Here is a 20,189-nt window from a genome sequence, read left to right on the forward strand (position 1 = left end):
TCAAAATAAACACCATCTTGTCAACCAGAAAGGGGGCAAAAGAAGACTTTGGGTCCGTAGATAAAAGGAGAAGCTAAAGTAACCGTTATTGAATGTGACAGCATGAAGAAATGTTTTATTTTTTTTTCAAGAGACATTTGACACATCTTTGAAGTAAAAACACAGCTATTTCGAACACATCCGTAACGGCCCGAAAATATTCATGCGGCGGCGAGTCAGCATGCACAATGCCAGTACCCTTAAAATGAATCCAGCCTTTATCCTGTTCCAAAATTGACAAATGAGCTACTCGGAGGAGGTGAAGATCTGAGTGACATATTTTAGTTTATCTTTGACAATATGACTTTGAAACCAAGTGAAAAATAAATGATTGATCATCAAATAAACAATTACCTTTTTCCAAGATGGTGGCGCGTGCACACGCAGCGGCTCCTCTCTCTCCTGGCAAATTGGTTTTTTTCGTGTTTATTATGTTTGTCTTACTCGTGTAAATGTCCGTCTCCGTTGGCCTCGCTACACCCGAGGCGTACCTACTCCCGTGAGTTTCTGCTCGACATCGGCAGTTCATTTTTAAAACCAAAACCAGCTGAAGCAGAAGTGCTATGCAAGCATGGATTGCTCAGGGAGTCGGCTCGTCCATTGAGCCCCACTCTTCCACCGACCCCCACTCCTGCACCCAACCTAGAGTGGAGGCGCCACAAGCGCTGTATGAGGAAAAAGAAGAGGGGAAAACGTGGAGGTATTCGCATTAGGCTCGCGGCTAGCCCCCACCGGCCTTGCATTCCTACCATCACGCTGGCTAACGTGCGCTCGCTGGACAATAAAATGGACTACATCAGACTTCTCCGCTCAACTTCCAAGACCGTGGGTGAGTGTTGTGCCTTTGTGTTTGTGGAAACATGGCTGACCGACAGCATATCGGACAGTGCCATCCAGCTAGCCCAGCTAACTAGCTTCCGGGCAGACAGCGCGCTCGTCGAGGGGGGGAAGACTCGCGGCGGGGGACTCTGTGTTTACATCAGTGATGCCTGGTGCCGCAAAGCTGTTGTGGTATGCAAACACTGTTCACCACTGATAGAACTTATGGTCATAAAATGTCGGCCATTCTACCTGCCGAGGGAATTTAGTGCCATACTGCTAGTAGCAGTTTACATCCCCCCGAGCTCAATTAACAACAGGAGCGCGGCATTGAATGAACTCAACCAGCACATCAGCGAGCAACAGACAGCCCACCCAGATGCTTTTCTTATCCTGGTTGGCGATTTCAACCATGCCAACCCGAAAAGTGTTTTTCCACAACTCCATGGACACATTAACTTTCCGACGAGAGGTAACAACATTCTGGACAATGCTTTCAGCACACACAAAGGAGCCTACAAAGCCCACCCCCTCCCCCACCTAGGAGCTTCGGACCACTCCACTATCAGTGGCATACAGGCCACTTGTCAAAGTCGTCAAACCAGTCAAGAAGGAGATAAGGGTGTGGCCTGATGGGTCGTCAGAGGCACTCAAAGACTGCTTCTCCAACACTGACTGGAACATGTTCAGACAAGCGGCCACCTACAACAACCACACCGACCTCCAAGAGTACACAGACTCTGTTACCTCCTACATGAGGAAGTGCATGGATGACGTGACTGTCACCAGCTCTGTCAACATCCTGGCCAACCAGAAGCCATGGCTGACGGGTGAAGTCCACAGGCTCCTCAGGGCTCGGAACGCTGCCTACAAAGCTGGCGATGAGCTGGGCCTGAGGACAGCCAGGGCCAACCTGTCACGTGGCATCAGGATGGCCAAGAGACAGCACTCCAGGAGGATCGCCAACCACTTCAAAGACAGCAGAGACACCAGGAACCTGTGGCGTGGGATACAGACCATCACAGACTACAAGCCCACTCCACAGACCTGCGAGAACTCCACCACTCTGCTGAACCAGCTGAACGACTTCTTCGCCTGCTTCGAGGCAGACAACAGCACTCCAGCACAGAAGACCCCACCACCTCCCGGCGAACAGGTGCTGACACTGTCCCAGGACAACGTGAGGCGATCCCTTAGAGGGACCAACGCACGAAAAGCCCCGGGTCCCGACGGCATTCCTGGCCGTGTTCTGAGAGACTGCGCTGTGGAGCTCACAGATGTCTTCACGGACATCTTCAAAACCTCTCTGAGCCAGGCTGTTGTGCCCATGTGCCTCAAAGCCACCACCATTATCCCGGTCCCTGAGAAGTCGTCCCCCACCTGCCACAATGACTACCGCCCAGTCGCACTCACTCCCATCCTCATGAAGTGCTTCAAGCGGCTAGTTATGAACCACATCAAGGCTGCCATCCCCCCCAACCATGACCCCTTCCAATTTGCATATCGGCCTAACCGCTCGACCGATGATGCCATCTCCACTGCTCTCGACACAGCGCTCACCCACCTGGAGACCAGAGACTCCTACGTCAGAATGCTGTTCATCGACTTCAGCTCAGCATTCAACACAATCATCCCCCAACAACTCACAGATAAACTGAGCAAACTGGGGATAAGCACCTCCCTGTGCAACTGGTTGCTGGACTTCCTGACGGGGAGACCACAGGCAGTCAGAGTTGGCGACAACACTTCCAGCACCATCACGCTGAACACAGGGGCCCCCCAGGGGTGTGTGCTGAGCCCCCTCCTCTTCACTCTGCTCACGCACGACTGCTCACCAGCATCACCCAGCTCCAACCTCTTCATAAAGTTTGCGGATGACACGACTGTGGTGGGCCTCATCAACAACGACGAGGAGACAGCCTACAGGGACGAGGTCAGCCACCTGGCCACGTGGTGCAAGGACAACAATCTTCGTCTGAATGTGGAGAAGACGAAGGAGATTGTTGTGGACTTCAGGAGAGTGCGCCCCCAGCATGCTCCACTAACCATCGACGGTGATGCAGTGGAGAGAGTGAGTAGCACCAAGTTCCTGGGAGTGCACATATCCGAAGACCTGTCCTGGAGCCACAACATGGCATCAATGGCCAAGAGATCCCACCAGCGCCTGTACTTCCTCCGCAAGCTCAAAAGAGTTGGAGCCCCGACCCCCATCACGACCTCCTTCTACCGCGGTACCATAGAGAGCATCCTGACCAGCTGTATCACCGTGTGGTACGGCGCCTGCACCGTGTCCTGCCGTAAGACTCTGCAGCGCATCGTGAGGACAGCTGAGAAGATCATCGGTGTCTCTCCCCCCCCCCTTCAGGACATCTACAACACCCGCCTCACCCGCAGAGCCATCCGGATCGCTGGCGATCCCACACACCCCTCCCACAGCCTCTTCAGCCTGCTGCCATCGGGTAGGAGACTGCGGAGTCTCCGAGCCAAGACCAGCAGGCTCAAGGACAGTTTCTGCCACCAGGCAATCCGGAGACTCAACTCCCTCCCAACCCTGCCCAGCCTGCCCCTTCCCACTGCCGCACTCACCGAACTCTGAGTACACGCTACATGCTGTACGATCACCTTGAACTCTATTTTTTGTTCTTTCTCATTTTTTTTCTGCAAGACATCACTTCAACCCTTTCTTGTTGTTTGTTTTTGCATTACTACATTACGTCACTTTATATACGTCACTTCCTCACTTTACATATGTCACTACCTCACTTTACATACGTCACTGCCTCACTTTCCAGACGACACTACCTCACTTTACATACAGAAATTACATGTATTGTCTGTTGTCAATTGTATGTCTTTTTAGCCACGTTATAAGTGCCTTGAATGTCTTGCACGCTGGGTCCGAGAGGACATTAATTTCATCTGTGCTGTATGTCATGCATATTAGCATATTTGACAATAAAACTGACTTTGACTTGACTTTGATTAAGTCATTCAATATGTGATGAGGTGGTTGACAATTACTGGACAAACTGTTATGTGTGGGCAATGATAAATGATGGGATAACCAACATAAGTGATGTTTTGACAGTCTTCTTATCGAATGTTTTTAAACATTTGAGTGTGACCTGAAACTTTACATGGAGTAAATGACATAAAACAATTATGTATGTGTGTGTGTGTGTGTGTGTGTGTGTGTGTGTGTGTGTGTGTGTGTGTCTGTGTGTGCGTGTGCGTGTGTGTGTGTGTGTTTGCTTGTCACTATGTCTCTCTATTGTGATTTGTAATAAACCACGGTGCCCGTGGAATGACAACCAATCAGAGGCACAAAGTATGAACGACGAGGTGTCAGTCATTGTCGTAACTTCGCAGGCACCTTTAAGTGACTTGGCAAAGGAGCACATTTTGCTTCTTGCCCTTTGTATGTGGTCCAAAAATGACCATGACGACAATGGGCAAGAACAAGAATGGCCATAATAATATGGCAGTAGCAGTACCTGGACAGTAATAGCAAAAAAATAAAACAAACGTGATGATGAAAATGGGGGAGTTGTCTTTCAACCATGTTTTTGCTAAAATGAACACAGGTACACTATACAGAAGTTTCAGGTGTAAAAAAATGAATGGATGATTTTTCTGGATTTGCGTGCTGTGGGCTTTGAGTGAATCGACAATTGTACGCGTTTGTGTGGGATATGATGCAAACAGAACAAGCTGTCTTGCAGCTTCCACCGCAGGTTTGATGTTCTTTCCAAAAACATACATCACACAAGCAAACACACGCATGCCGAAAACACACACTCTCAGCCACGTTCCTCTTATCCCTTTCATCCTCGCTCATGTTCAAATGACATTCTTTGGCATCTCTTACAAAGGTTAATTTGACAAATACACAGCTCATTCAAACAACATGAGATTGTAATAGAGAAAAAGATGGGCCAGTGTCAATAATTCTCGAACGGACTTAATCCTGCATTTGCACTTAAAAGCACTTTGCATTTGCACTTTTTTTTTTTTTTTTTTTTTTTTTTTGTTCTTTTGACTTCAAGACGGCGCCGCGAGAGCTCATGTATTTTTGTTTTTCTACTTTCATTCCTTTCATCACTTTGCTGCTGTGAAATGTAAATTTCTCCACTGTGAGACTAATAAAGGCATATCCAATATCCAATCCAAAAGACCATTTGCCATCGAAATGCAAGATTATGATGAGAAATGGCGTTTCCATATCTTCAAAGTGTCTTTAGCAGAAGTTTCTCTTTGGTGTTCTTTTATGTGCATATCAACCTCACAACCAAATGTTTAAATCAACAAAGTGTGCTCAACCCTCCATTTAACTTTGGACAAATTCACTTTGTACTGTAACTGTCTAGTGAAAATGAGGAAGTGAGTCCAGTGGCTCAGTGAATATTGACAAAAACTGAAGAAGAGCATCTTTCACGCTCCAGAAAAGCCCAAAATTAATCAGATACATTATTATTTTTATCGCATTAGTATCAGTAGCAGTAGTGTTTGAAGGAGTATTAATGGCTAGTGAAGGAACACATGACAAACACTCATGATAGACACACTATCAAATAATGTTACGGTCAAAAATGGACTAACACAATGTACAAGGAACATAAATAGCCTGAACCTCCCCAAAAATAAAAGTGATAAAGTACAAATATATATATATATATTTTTTTCCCCCAAGATGGCGCCTGAGTAGGCAGCCATCAGCAAGTGCTCTCACAAGCCTTGCTTTTTTTTTTTTTTTGTCTTGTTATTGTGTTTTCTTTTGTCACTTTATGTTGTTGTGCGTCACGTGGAACGGATACAGATTGGTTTTCAGCATTTTTGGCCACCACAATCATCAAGGAGACTGTGCTGAGCGGTTGCGCCTTTCGGCAGCATGAATATGCTAGTACTGTTTTTGAATGGGAGGAATATCGGAGCCATTTGACTGCCATCGCTGGTCAGCTCTGGGGCCATTGTGCTTTTTTGCGCCTGAAATGGGCAGCATCTTCACAGCCCCGCTTTGTTCAGCGGAAAGGTCAGTGCTGTTGGACAGTCTGCGGTTGGATGGATGCATGGCTTGAGGATCCCGCGATAAGAAGAAACCAGCGTCAGCGCAGAGCGCCGATGCGTATGTGGAACTGTCGCGGCTTGGAATTGAAGCGGATTTATGTGGGACAGGAGATGTGAGACAATGTCTTTTCGTCAATGGATGCTACAGCTTTGTGTTTGCTTTCAACATTTAGCTTGTAGTAGATGTACAAATTCCACCATGACGTCCCTGATCCACTGCTGACATGGATGCTTTGATCCTCTCCTCTTTCAACTAGAATTGCTTCATGTCATCACAAAGAGGGTACAGCAAGTCCTGAAGAATGAATGACTCTGTGTCTTTGTGTTGTCATATTTGTTATTTTTGTTTTTTTTGTTTTTCCCCAAGATGGCGGCACATGAACACACAGCGGCTCCCCTCTCCTAGCAAATTGGCGTTTTCATGTTTATTATGTTTGTTAAAGTAATTAGTAATAAGTGCATTGCATGCTGGGTCCGAGAGGACAGTAATTTCATCTGTGCTGTATGTCATACATATTAGCATATTTGACAATAAAGCTGACTTTGACTTTGACATTTTGAGGAACTGTTCTAAAAAGCTCAAACTCATTTCATTCATGAATGAATGACTCTGTGTCTTTGTGTTGTCATATTTGTTATTTTTGTTTTTCCCCAAGATGGCGGCGCGTGAACACGCAGCGGCTCCCCTCTCCCAGCAAATTGGCGTTTTCATGTTTATTATGTTTGTTAAAGTAATTAGTAATAAGTGCCTTGCATGCTGGGTCCGAGAGGACAGTAATTTCATCTGTGCTGTATGTCATACATATTAGCATATTTGACAATAAAGCTGACTTTGACTTTGACATTTTGAGGAACTGTTCTAAAAAGCTCAAACTAATTTCATTGTCGTCAGATTATTCCCGATTTCAAATCCTACAAATTACACACACACACACACACACACACACACACACACACACACACACACACACACACACACACACACAAACACGCACACGCACACACACACATACACGCACACGCACACACACGCACACACACACACACACACACACACACACACACACACACACACACACACACACACACACACACACACACACACACACACACACACACACAGATTTAACCTGGCTACCCTGATCATCTAATAGGGGAGGGCACTCCGGAGATGGCTCGTGAGGGTCAGTCAAGAAGAGCGTTAGAACATTGACACGAATGGGTGCTCTGCGGACGCAACAGCTGTTGTGTATTGAGTAGAATTGAATATTTATTATCAGCGCAGAATAATTAGTCTGCTGAGTTGTAGTAATTGTTGTAATGTGTATTCATGACACTTGTAGCTTCTTCAATGTAGTCTGGAATACTTCTTAGGACATTGTCAGCCCAACGGGGCTCTGGCTATTTTAAAACCAAAAAATGTATGTTGCAGGTTGATTCTTTGAATCGTATCATTTGTTGTCTTATGATTTGAGCTCAGTAGAATTTTTCATTTAGAGAGTGTTTGATGAAATTGTTCACTGTTGTGCAAAACGGTTCTTCTATAGGACAATACCTTTTGTTCGTTTATTGTGTGCATTGCAATTCCGAAAACTGGTTTATCTTCAGGCTCCAGTGTTTGGGGATGAAAAAAAGTTGGACTGTTGACCTCTGCCAAGACAAACTCTCCAATTTACCAATAAGGATGGGTTAAAGAAAATGTTGCAATGTGACAGATTCTGGATTAGCACTTTTGTCAAAAATCATCACTGCCCCATTCCAAACTCTTCGCAACATTTCATATGTATCAGCAGAGTGGTTTTGGCACAATCCTAACAAATGCTCAATGACAATGAGATACCTCCTTACAGTTGAGAGTGAGGCTCGTGTGTGAATTTTTTTTTGAAATGTTTCCCGTTAAGAGCTCTTGAGCTGCACTTCAAGTTGCGACCACATGTGAAAAATCATACCTTAAATGCACACATTGTGGATTCTCTGGATTCTTTTCAGCCCATTTTCCACCTCTTTTCTCTTTGGATTGTATCATATACACGGATCAGTCATGCTTCAGACTAATGTCAGTTATCTGACATTTATTCATGGAACACACAAGACACTTAGCTCCCACATAAAAGCACAGATGCACACTGGAAGCAATTTGCAATAAAATAAACTAGATGGAAGAAAATACCTGGTTATTACTCCTATGGGAAATGAAAACTCAAGAAAAATATGGTCTAGGTGGGCTCTCATTTGCTGTCATAATAGCTTCCATTCTTCTGAGAAGATTTTTTACATACGTCTGGAGTATACATGACAAATTGTTTTATTAGTTATATTGATTTCCCTTCATCGAAAAGTTCATCTGTGAGGTGAGAGGTCACGGATTCCTTACACTATTCGGTGGGCGTGAGGTTTCAGATCTCAATAATACAACAATAATGCTATTTTAGGCATGCCTTGATGTACAACAGAAGATTTTCTGCTCCTGCAAAATTGGAAGCATTGAATGGTCTAAAGCGTTTTGGAAAAGGGGTGGATAATTGGCCATATTTACCCCACACACATTCTGCAGAGTGACAACTCATAAATCTGTCTTGAAAGTGTATCATCTCTGTCAGTGATGTGCTGTCAGGGGAGGCAGGTGAGGCCATGCCTCACCTGTCATCATGGAAATATCAAATGAAAAAATAAATTAAACTGTGATATTTATTTAGTGATTTGTACTTTAAAGTTCTTATCCATTTAACTTCACCATTTTTTGATTTTTTTGTCAAAATCGCTGAATTTTCACATTTACCGTTAGCTGGTGTATATAATGTAGAGTCACTGTACATTATAAAGACTATACTACAGTGTTTATTTTATTTTATTTTATTTGGATCAAAACTGTGTGCCTAGGTGAGGCACACAGTTCTCCTGCTTCATGACAGGAGACGCTGGTGATTACATATTCTTATTGCGCCTCCTCGGCTGCAGAATAATATAATTAGTGAGAGCAAGCTACAGTAAACAGTTAGCAAGTTACGTGCAACCATCCAGTCATTTTTTGTGTTGCTTGGCCTTATTTTCAGAATGGAGGATTACATATCTAAATTGAAAGAAATACAGAGACTTTTAAAACTGAAGAAAGATAAGGAAGGCTTCTACAAAGAAGTTATTGATGCCTTTCTTCAGAAGGTGTGGCGCATGGACTTCATTTATAAGTAAAGGTAACACGATAATCACATTTTTTTATTCATTTTTTTCTATGCTACAGATTATATAAAGAATGCTGACATGACATTTTAAACACAACATGTTAGCTGTTGCCAATCAAATGGTGAATAAACTACTCCGTAGAGTTCATATGTTTGTAAATCTGACTGTGATGACGTCAGTGCCTCACCAGCCATGAACCTCACCGCACGTCACTGATCTCTGTATATCACTTTCATCAGTCTCATAGGTAATGCCATCAATAATGAACCTTGAAATCATGTATTAAAGTAACATTTTTTCCCAAAACTGTTTTGAATTTACTGTCATGCTCTTATACACCATGCTTTATTGTAGGTGAAAGGCTGTTCGGGTCAGTCCGTCATATGGTGAGTCAAATGCACTCCATTCTACTGATGGCTAAAACTCACATTGTTTTATGCATTGGTATAGTAATTATAAATTGCTACAACCTTTGCTGTTCTGCTAAAATATCACTCCAGGAAGTTGTGCACTCATGATAGACACACTATCAAATAATGTTACGGTCAAAAATGGACTAACACAATGTACAAGGAACATAAATAGCCTGAACCTCCCCAAAAATAAAAGTGATAAAGTACAAATATATATATATATATATATATATATTTTTTTTTCCCCCAAGATGGCGCCTGAGTAGGCAGCCATCAGCAAGTGCTCTCACGAGCCTTGCTTTTTTTTTTTTTGTCTTGTTATTGTGTTTTCTTTTGTCACTTTATGTTGTTGTGCGTCACGTGGAACGGATACAGATTGTTTTTCAGCATTTTTGGCCACCACAATCATCAAGGAGACTGTGCTGAGCGGTTGCGCCTTTCGGCAGCATGAATATGCTAGTACTGTTTTTGAATGGGAGGAATATCGGAGCCATTTGACTGCCATCGCTGGTCAGCTCTGGGGCCATTGTGCTTTTTTGCGCCTGAAATGGGCAGCATCTTCACAGCCCCGCTTTGTTCAGCGGAAAGGTCAGTGCTGTTGGACAGTCTGCGGTTGGATGGATGCATGGCTTGAGGATCCCGCGATAAGAAGAAAGCAGCGTCAGCGCAGAGCGCCGATGCGTATGTGGAACTGTCGCGGCTTGGAATTGAAGCGGATTTATGTGGGACAGGAGATGTGAGACAATGTCTTTTCGTCAATGGATGCTACAGCTTTGTGTTTGCTTTCAACATTTAGGTTGTAGTAGATGTACAAATTCCACCATGACGTCCCTGATCCACTGCTGACATGGATGCTTTGATCCTCTCCTCTTTCAACTAGAACTGCTTCATGTCATCACAAAGAGGGTACAGCAAGTCCTGAAGAATGAATGACTCTGTGTCTTTGTGTTGTCATATTTGTTATTTTTGTTTTTTTTGTTTTTCCCCAAGATGGCGGCACGTGAACACACAGCGGCTCCCCTCTCCTAGCAAATTGGCGTTTTCATGTTTATTATGTTTGTTAAAGTAATTAGTAATAAGTGCATTGCATGCTGGGTCCGAGAGGACAGTAATTTCATCTGTGCTGTATGTCATACATATTAGCATATTTGACAATAAAGCTGACTTTGACTTTGACATTTTGAGGAACTGTTCTAAAAAGCTCAAACTCATTTCATTCATGAATGAATGACTCTGTGTCTTTGTGTTGTCATATTTGTTATTTTTGTTTTTCCCCAAGATGGCGGCGCGTGAACACGCAGCGGCTCCCCTCTCCCAGCAAATTGGCGTTTTCATGTTTATTATGTTTGTTAAAGTAATTAGTAATAAGTGCCTTGCATGCTGGGTCCGAGAGGACAGTAATTTCATCTGTGCTGTATGTCATACATATTAGCATATTTGACAATAAAGCTGACTTTGACTTTGACATTTTGAGGAACTGTTCTAAAAAGCTCAAACTAATTTCATTGTCGTCAGATTATTCCCGATTTCAAATCCTACAAATTACACACACACACACACACACACACACACACACACACGCACACACACACACACACGCACACGCACACGCACACGCACACACACACAGACGCGCACACGCACACACGCACACACACACACACACACACACGCACACACGCACACGACACACACACACACACACACACACACACACACACACACACACACACACAGATTTAACCTGCCTACCCTGATCATCTAATAGGGGAGGGCACTCCGGAGATGGATCGTGAGGGTCAGTCAAGAAGAGCGTTAGAACATTGACACGAATGGGTGCTCTGCGGACGCAACAGCTGTTGTGTATTGAGTAGAATTGAGTATTTATTATCAGCGCAGAATAATTAGTCTGCTGAGTTGTAGTAATTGTTGTAATGTGTATTCATGACACTTGTAGCTTCTTTAATATAGTCTGGAATACTTCTTAGGACATTGTCAGCCCAACGGGGCTCTGGCTATTTTAAAACCAGAAAATGTATGTTGCAGGTTGATTCTTTGAATCGTATCATTTGTTGTCTTATGTTTTGAGCTCAGTAGAATTTTTCATTTAGAGAGTGTTTGATGAAATTGTTCACTGTTGTGCAAAACGGTTCTTCTATAGGACGATACCTTTTGTTCGTTTATTGTGTGCATTGCAATTCCGAAAACTGGTTTATCTTCAGGCTCCAGTGTTTGGGGATGAAAAAAAGTTGGACTGTTGACCTCTGCCAAGACAAACTCTCCAATTTACCAATAAGGATGGGTTAAAGAAAATGTTGCAATGTGACAGATTCTGGATTAGCACTTTTGTCAAAAATCATCACTGCCCCATTCCAAACTCTTCACAACATTTCATATGTATCAGCAGAGTGGTTTTGGCACAATCCTAACAAATCCTCAATGACAATGAGATACCTCCTTACAGTTGAGAGTGAGGCTCGTGTGTGAAATTGTTTGAAATGTTTCCCGTTAAGAGCTCTTGAGCTGCACTTCAAGTTGCGACCACATGTGAAAAATCATACCTTAAATGCACACATTGTGGATTCTCTGGATTCTTTTCAGCCCATTTTCCACCACTTTTCTCTTTGGATTGTATCATATACACGGATCAGTCATGCTTCAGACTAATGTCAGTTATCTGACATTTATTCATGGAACACACAAGACACTTAGCTCCCACATAAAAGCACAGATGCACACTGGAAGCAATTTGCAATAAAATAAACTAGATGGAAGAAAATACCTGGTTATTACTCCTATGGGAAATGAAAACTCAAGAAAAATATGGTCTAGGTGGGCTCTCATTTGCTGTCATAATAGCTTCCACTCTTCTGAGAAGATTTTTTACATACGTCTGGAGTATACATGACAAATTGTTTTATTAGTTATATTGATTTCCCTTCATCGAAAAGTTCATCTGTGAGGTGAGAGGTCACGGATTCCTTACACTATTCGGTGGGCATGAGGTTTCAGATCTCAATAATACAACAATAATGCTATTTTAGGCATGCCTTGATGTACAACAGAAGATTTTCTGCTCCTGCAAAATTGGAAGCATTGAATGGTCTAAAGCGTTTTGGAAAAGGGGTGGATAATTGGCCATATTTACCCCACACACATTCTGCAGAGTGACAACTCATAAATCTGTCTTGAAAGTGTATCATCTCTGTCAGTGATGTGCTGTCAGGGGAGGCAGGTGAGGCCATGCCTCACCTGTCATCATGGAAATATCAAATGAAAAAATAAATTAAACTGTGATATTTATTTAGTGATTTGTACTTTAAAGTTCTTATCCATTTAACTTCACCATTTTTGGATTTTTTTGTCAAAATCGCTGAATTTTCACATTTACCGTTAGCTGGTGTATATAATGTAGAGTCACTCTACATTATAAACACTATACTACAGTGTTTATTTTATTTTATTTTATTTTATTTGGATCAAAACTGTGTGCCTAGGTGGGGCACACAGTTCTCCTGCTTCATGACAGGGGGCGCTGGTGATTACATATTCTTATTGCGCCTCCTCGGCTGCAGAATAATAGAATTAGTGAGAGCAAGCTACAGTAAACAGTTAGCAAGTTACGTGCAACCATCCAGTCATTTTTTGTGTTGCTTGGCCTTATTTTCAGAATGGAGGATTACATATCTAAATTGAAAGAAATACAGAGACTTTTAAAACTGAAGAAAGATAAGGAAGGCTTCTACAAAGAAGTTATTGATGCCTTTCTTCAGAAGGTGTGGCGCATGGACTTCATTTATAAGTAAAGGTAACACGATAATCACATTTTTTTATTCATTTTTTTCTATGCTACAGATTATATAAAGAATGCTGACATGACATTTTAAACACAACATGTTAACTGTTGCCAATCAAATGGTGAATAAACTACTCCGTAGAGTTCATATGTTTGTAAATCTGACTGTGATGACGTCAGTGCCTCACCAGCCATGAACCTCACCGCACGTCACTGATCTCTGTATATCACTTTCATCAGTCTCATAGGTAATGCCATCAATAATGAACCTTGAAATCATGTATTAAAGTAACATTTTTTTAGTAATTATAAATTGCTACAACCTTTGCTGTTCTGCTAAAATATCACTCCAGGAGGTTGTGCATTTTGCATTCCGGGTTGAGTGAACGCTGGCGCGTGTGGCTGCCGCTGCTCACCTACAGAAAAACTTATCCTGTGACTGTAAAGTGACCTTGAGAGTTTTGAAAGGCGCTTACTAATGAAATGTATTATTATTATTATTATTATTATTATTATTATTGAGTCACATCTAAGACCCCTTGACCCAGTGCGTGAGGCATGATTTATCCAGTTTTAGTCTCAATTAAAGCAGTAATGCTATTTGTTTTAATGACCAGTGGTCCTGCAGTGAGAAATGATCGTTCTCAAAGCTAAAAGTATCCCTAGACATTATGTTGAACTGTTACGGCGCTCATTCTGTGAAGCCACATTATTACAGATAGCAAGCATGTTTTCTGCTGTGCATTTGTAATTTTGTGCAATGATTACTTTGAGATGTGATTTAAAACACATGCAGGACACAGTTGAGATTGTTGTAATTTTCATCACACGATGGAGAAGTGCGTTTTCACAGGTCAAAAGTTTAAATGACTTTTCACAGTTGTGTTGAGCTCAGTTGGTTTTAAACTTAAGTGTCATGTATATTTAAGAGACATCCAGAGCCACTTTACTTCAAGTCTCTGATATATATATATATCGCACCATAATAAATGTAGTCGATAGCCAAAGAGGAAACATGTAGAGAGTCATGAAACAAGACTGTGTGTGTGTAATCTGAACTCTTCGTCGGGCATCAAACAATTGATAATAATTGCAGCAGCACATGCCTGACTGAGCATGTAAATAGGCCGATTTATTGACGGGAGTTTTATGATGAAGGTGAAAGCTAAGGAATACTTGTGGTCGGAGTGCAGCCTTCTCCAGGAAAAAAAAGGGGGGGGGATTCGACGACCTGAATAATGTTTCACCGTGTCCCTTAGCAGCAAGCCAATTCTATAAGACATAAAAAAGTTGAACTTACGTACTATACAAGAACAGTACATTTGGCATTCTTAAGGAAATATTTGTCAAAACAAATGTTTTGATACAGATTTTGCATGTCTGCAGCGTGTTCTACCGGAGACAAATTCCTTGTGTGTTCTTCATACTTGGCCCACAAAGACTATTCTGAATATGATATCTCCTGCAATTACATCACCACCAGTGGTTTTAAATCTTGTTAAAAGGATGTAGAACATGTATTTCTCTTATTTAGATTATTTTCCTCTGACTGAGCTGCTATGCTAGTCTGTCACTGCTCCCGTGTTGGGTCATTATCACAAACAGCATCCAGGTCGTTTCCACAGAAAAAAAAGCCTTAAAAACCTTCACTTTGCACCACCTGTAAAGCACCAAATGGCAAAAGAGACTTATTTATGGGCAAGCTGGTGGACATTGTGGAGCCAGCTGAGGTCTGATATTTCCCCAAGGAGGTAATAGAGACCGTAAATGCAACTTAGGGAGAGGCGGTATTGGACTTCCTTTCACTGGCTTAAAGGGAAACTGCTCCATTATTTTGTGACTGCTGGGTGTGTAAATAAGCCACTATTTGCTATCAAATGGTGTGTCAAAACAACGGTATTAATAGATTCTATACTTGTGGGAAGGAGGCAGGGGGGTCGTTTCAAACCTGTGGACATTGTAATCAATCTGCAATAGCTGTTTTCTTGCCTGGTGGAATAGATGCATTTTAAACAGTTGAAATACACCTTATCAGAGTAAAAGACAAGCCCATGTGCGAGGATTGACGCTGTTCGCACAATACTATTGTCATATAACAGTACTCTGTTTGAAGCGATCTGTTTTTACTTTTCTTATGAAATACTGGATTGGTGTACCACATGACTGTGTTTGTGTGTGTGTGTGCGTGTGTCTGTCTGTCTGTGTGTGGTTACTTACAGACTGCATTTTTGTGACTGGAGTCTTTATTGGGCATCATCTTCACTCCTCTGGACTTCAACTCTATAGCTTTCTTCACTGGAGGAATGAAAGGAAATGGGGCTCATTTTATTCGAGGAAATGTTTTTTTTTTTTTTCCTGATATACTGTCATTTTGGCTCCTGTCAGTGCGAAAACTAAAATAATCTAAACTAAATGCATGCATAGTAACCCAAACCTATACTGACACACATTTTATGTTTTGATGTGTGACTAAAAGGAGAATCCTTCATTTACTTTTCGCCTCACCATGACCTCACTCAATGTGTTGCCTGATGTTGTGTGCATGATAAACATGCAAAACATGCATCCCCATCCGCTGTCCATAGATCGCGAGTCGCGTTGTTAGCACGTCAACTTCTCAGGCCAGAGGTACAATTCCAGCTCTGGCCTCCCTGTGTGTAGTTTCCATGTTCTTCCCTGGCCCATGTGGGTTTTCTCCAGGTCCTCATGTTTTCTGTCCACATTCCAAAATATGCATGGCAGGCTGATTGAACACTCTAAATTGTTCACAAGTAAGAATGGTTGTTTGTGTCTGTGTGCCCTGAGATTGGCTGGCAACCAGTTCAGGGTGTCTCCTGCCTACCCCTCAAAGAAAGCTGGCACAAGCTCCAGCACCTACCAGACCCTAGTCCTTGAGAGCTTTGAAAGGCGCTTAAAATGTAATGTATTATTATTATTATAAAGCAATTTGTAAAATGAATGGAAATATTGGTGTTTTAATAAATGTAAAATAAATGTTTTTGATTGCCCTGTGATTGTTCATGCTTGAAATCACCATAACAGATGTGTCTACCATATCATAACATCACGTGGATCACCTAAGGTGTTTGTGTGAAACAGTAAATAATTATTAGTTATTATATCTTAAACGACAATAAAACACACAGACGTTTTATACTCCCTGTTGTCTCATTATGCATACAACATATATAAGAGGGGAGCCAGCAATATTTGGAGTGGAAGTGTCAGTGTTGAACACACCTTGGTACTGAGCACTAAATCCTTTCCTTCGGTGGTTGCTGTCTGAAGTGAAGTGAATCCGCAGCCAGTTTTTGCTTGATATCACTGGTGAAGGCAGACTTGTACCAGTTAGCCTGAAAGGTGAAAAAATAAAAAAACAATACATAAAAAATGACATTAAGCAGCTGCAGTCAAAACAAACCATTTTCATTGAAATGAATGATTAACTGGACTATTAAATGAAAGTTATGAAGTGAGGAGCGAAACATTTAGCTGTGATTTTCTTGAAGCTCTATATATGGTCTGTTTTCATACACATGTAAAAATAGAAACTAATCTCAGTAATCTTAGTCGAAATAATAAGCATGTGTTTACGTTAATACTTATCTGACAAATATCAGAATTGGCAATCTGCTGTACTGCTACGCTTCCAAAATTGGAAAAGAATAGGAAAATATAATTAGTGAAATACTAAGTCGCAAAAAGTAATCAAAGCTCCCAACCTTCAAAATAGTCTTGTAACCTCAGCTACCCTCACATGTCCTTACCGAAAGACAACGTAGGCAGGGAAGTGGGGGGAGGACAGTTGGTGGGGGCGGTTGCGGAAAAAAATGAGGCAAGAAAAAAGGTGCAGTGACTCCAAAAATGGAAAGTGATGTATAGACTTTCCAGCAGCTCATGTATTTTGTTTTTCTACTTTCATTCCTTTCATCACTTTGCTGCTGTGAAATGTAAATTTCTCCACTGTGAGACTAATAAAGGCAAATCCAATCCAATCCAATCGACTGCAGCCTTGCTAAAATTCAACAGTCTACTACACTCCCTTGAGCAATATGAGTCACTTTAACTGGCCTTTAATAATATCACAGGTAGATAGAAACGAAGAGGAAGAAGAGAAACATGCCTAGATAAGGAACAGGACAGACATAAGAGGATGTTTGAAAATATGAAAAAAAAATATTGAGGGCTTATCATAACACAAGCGTAGTTGGGAAGGTTATCGGTTCCAAAACAAAAAGAATGAAAAAGACAGCTGCAGAAAACCAAAATATCACACTGCCACTGCATAAGCTGAAAGGCAGCGGCTATCTTGTACAGAATGGCTTCAGAAATGTGTTCTCCCTTGAGTCAAAAACCATGTTTCATCAGCTAAGATAGGAACCCCGTTTTTAGATTCTTTACAAGCAATTTTCTTGCTGTGGCAGCTGAAGAGGAGTATATATACAGTTCACACACACAGACATACACACACACATATATATCAGTACGAACCCCCCCCCCCCCCCACACACACACACACATATTCACACTCAATAGCAGGATGTACACATATCCTTGTGAACCGCCCTGGAAAAAAAAACTCCATCAGCTGTGACTGTTGTGCCTATAACACTGTCAGAATGATTTACATGGAAATCATTGTTGTACACCTGCTGAAATGAAATGTGAATCACTCTGTTTAACTTGTTTTTTTTCGTACACCCGACAATTCTCCCAAATACTACCATGGATTCTGAAATCAATAGTCTTTACATCACTAATAAATGACCAGAAATGCATTGAAGACTGAAACTGAAAAATAAATGGGGCTGAGACATTCTGTGTCTGCTCCATTATTCATTTGGAAAGGCCAGCCGCCTGACATGGGGAGATGACAAGGGGTCAGGGAGGAGGAGTACTGAGCGGAAGATGCAAATGAGAGATGACCACAGATGGATCTTGGAGGAGGGAAAGAGAGAAGGGGAGCAAGATAATGACCAGCAGATCTCTCTGAAGCCAGAGTGATAAGGCATGTTGTGGGGAAACAGGAATACATATCAGGGACTGAATTTAAAAAGAGGCATGGACAACATGAGGACAGAAGGCGAACTTGAAGTTGTGGAATTGCACCTAAATCAATGATCAAGAGAGAGGCAGAGAGAGAGAGAGAGAGAGAGAGAGAGAGAGAGAGAGAGTAAGCTCGGGAGGAAGGTTAAACTGGCTGTGAAGTGTAAATGAGTCTGGACATAACAAATAAGTGGTAGTTAAAAACATGTAGGATGGGGAGGTGATGTCAGGGGACACTGCAGAAGTAGGGAGGAGAGAAGAAGCCGTGGAAATATTTTCACAGCTAACACTCTGCAATTGGCTTCCTTTGTGATAAACTAATTAGAGAAATACTGTATTGCAATACCCTGGAGCTCCAATTAATTGTTTTGGCACTGACCCTTCTTATAGGACATCATGTCTTACTTTTTTTAATGGAAGGTTAGCACAATCAATGAAACTGTGGTGGAGATAAGCTTCTGCAGAGCGACATATTATTATTATTATTATTATTATTATTATTGTTGTTGTTGTTGTTGTTGTTGTAATGTATTGTATTATTGTAAAAATATTTGGCCTCTTTTTTTGTAACACTTTTATGGCAAGTGGTCCCAGTGACCTCCGTGCACTATGTTTGAGTCACATCTAAGACCCCTTGACCCAGTGCGTGAGGCATGATTTATCCAGTTTTAGTCTCAATTAAAGCAGTAATGCTATTTGTTTTAATGACCAGTGGTCCTGCAGTGAGAAATGATCGTTCTCAAAGCTAAAAGTATCCCTAGACATTATGTTGAACTGTTACGGCGCTCATTCTGTGAAGCCACATTATTACAGATAGCAAGCATGTTTTCTGCTGTGCATTTGTAATTTTGTGCAATGATTACTTTGAGATGTGATTTAAAACACATGCAGGACACAGTTGAGATTGTTGTAATTTTCATCACACGATGGAGAAGTGCGTTTTCACAGGTCAAAAGTTTAAATGACTTTTCACAGTTGTGTTGAGCTCAGTTGGTTTTAAACTTAAGTGTCATGTATATTTAAGAGACATCCAGAGCCACTTTACTTCAAGTCTCTGATATATATATATATCGCACCATAATAAATGTAGTCGATAGCCAAAGAGGAAACATGTAGAGAGTCATGAAACAAGACTGTGTGTGTGTAATCTGAACTCTTCGTCGGGCATCAAACAATTGATAATAATTGCAGCAGCACATGCCTGACTGAGCATGTAAATAGGCCGATTTATTGACGGGAGTTTTATGATGAAGGTGAAAGCTAAGGAATACTTGTGGTCGGAGTGCAGCCTTCTCCAGGAAAAAAAAGGGGGGGGGATTCGACGACCTGAATAATGTTTCACCGTGTCCCTTAGCAGCAAGCCAATTCTATAAGACATAAAAAAGTTGAACTTACGTACTATACAAGAACAGTACATTTGGCATTCTTAAGGAAATATTTGTCAAAACAAATGTTTTGATACAGATTTTGCATGTCTGCAGCGTGTTCTACCGGAGACAAATTCCTTGTGTGTTCTTCATACTTGACCCACAAAGACTATTCTGAATATGATATCTCCTGCAATTACATCACCACCAGTGGTTTTAAATCTTGTTAAAAGGATGTAGAACATGTATTTCTCTTATTTAGATTATTTTCCTCTGACTGAGCTGCTATGCTAGTCTGTCACTGCTCCCGTGTTGGGTCATTATCACAAACAGCATCCAGGTCGTTTCCACAGAAAAATAAAAGCCTTAAAAACCTCCACTTTGCACCACCTGTAAAGCACCAAATGGCAAAAGAGACTTATTTATGGGCAAGCTGGTGGACATTGTGGAGCCAGCTGAGGTCTG

General features: G+C 41.8%; 1 protein-coding gene across 1 annotated transcript in view; it reads right to left on the reverse strand.

Annotated features, from left to right (window-relative positions):
- The window catches only part of csmd1a (CUB and Sushi multiple domains 1a), a 379,749-nt gene that overhangs the window by 151,763 nt on the left and 207,797 nt on the right, over positions 1–20,189 (reverse strand). The window lies entirely within an intron of this gene.

This window comes from Hippocampus bargibanti, linkage group LG03, assembly GCF_051943395.1.
Source record: "Hippocampus bargibanti isolate YZ-2025 linkage group LG03, ASM5194339v1, whole genome shotgun sequence".
NCBI classification, from domain to species: Eukaryota; Metazoa; Chordata; class Actinopteri; order Syngnathiformes; family Syngnathidae; genus Hippocampus; species Hippocampus bargibanti.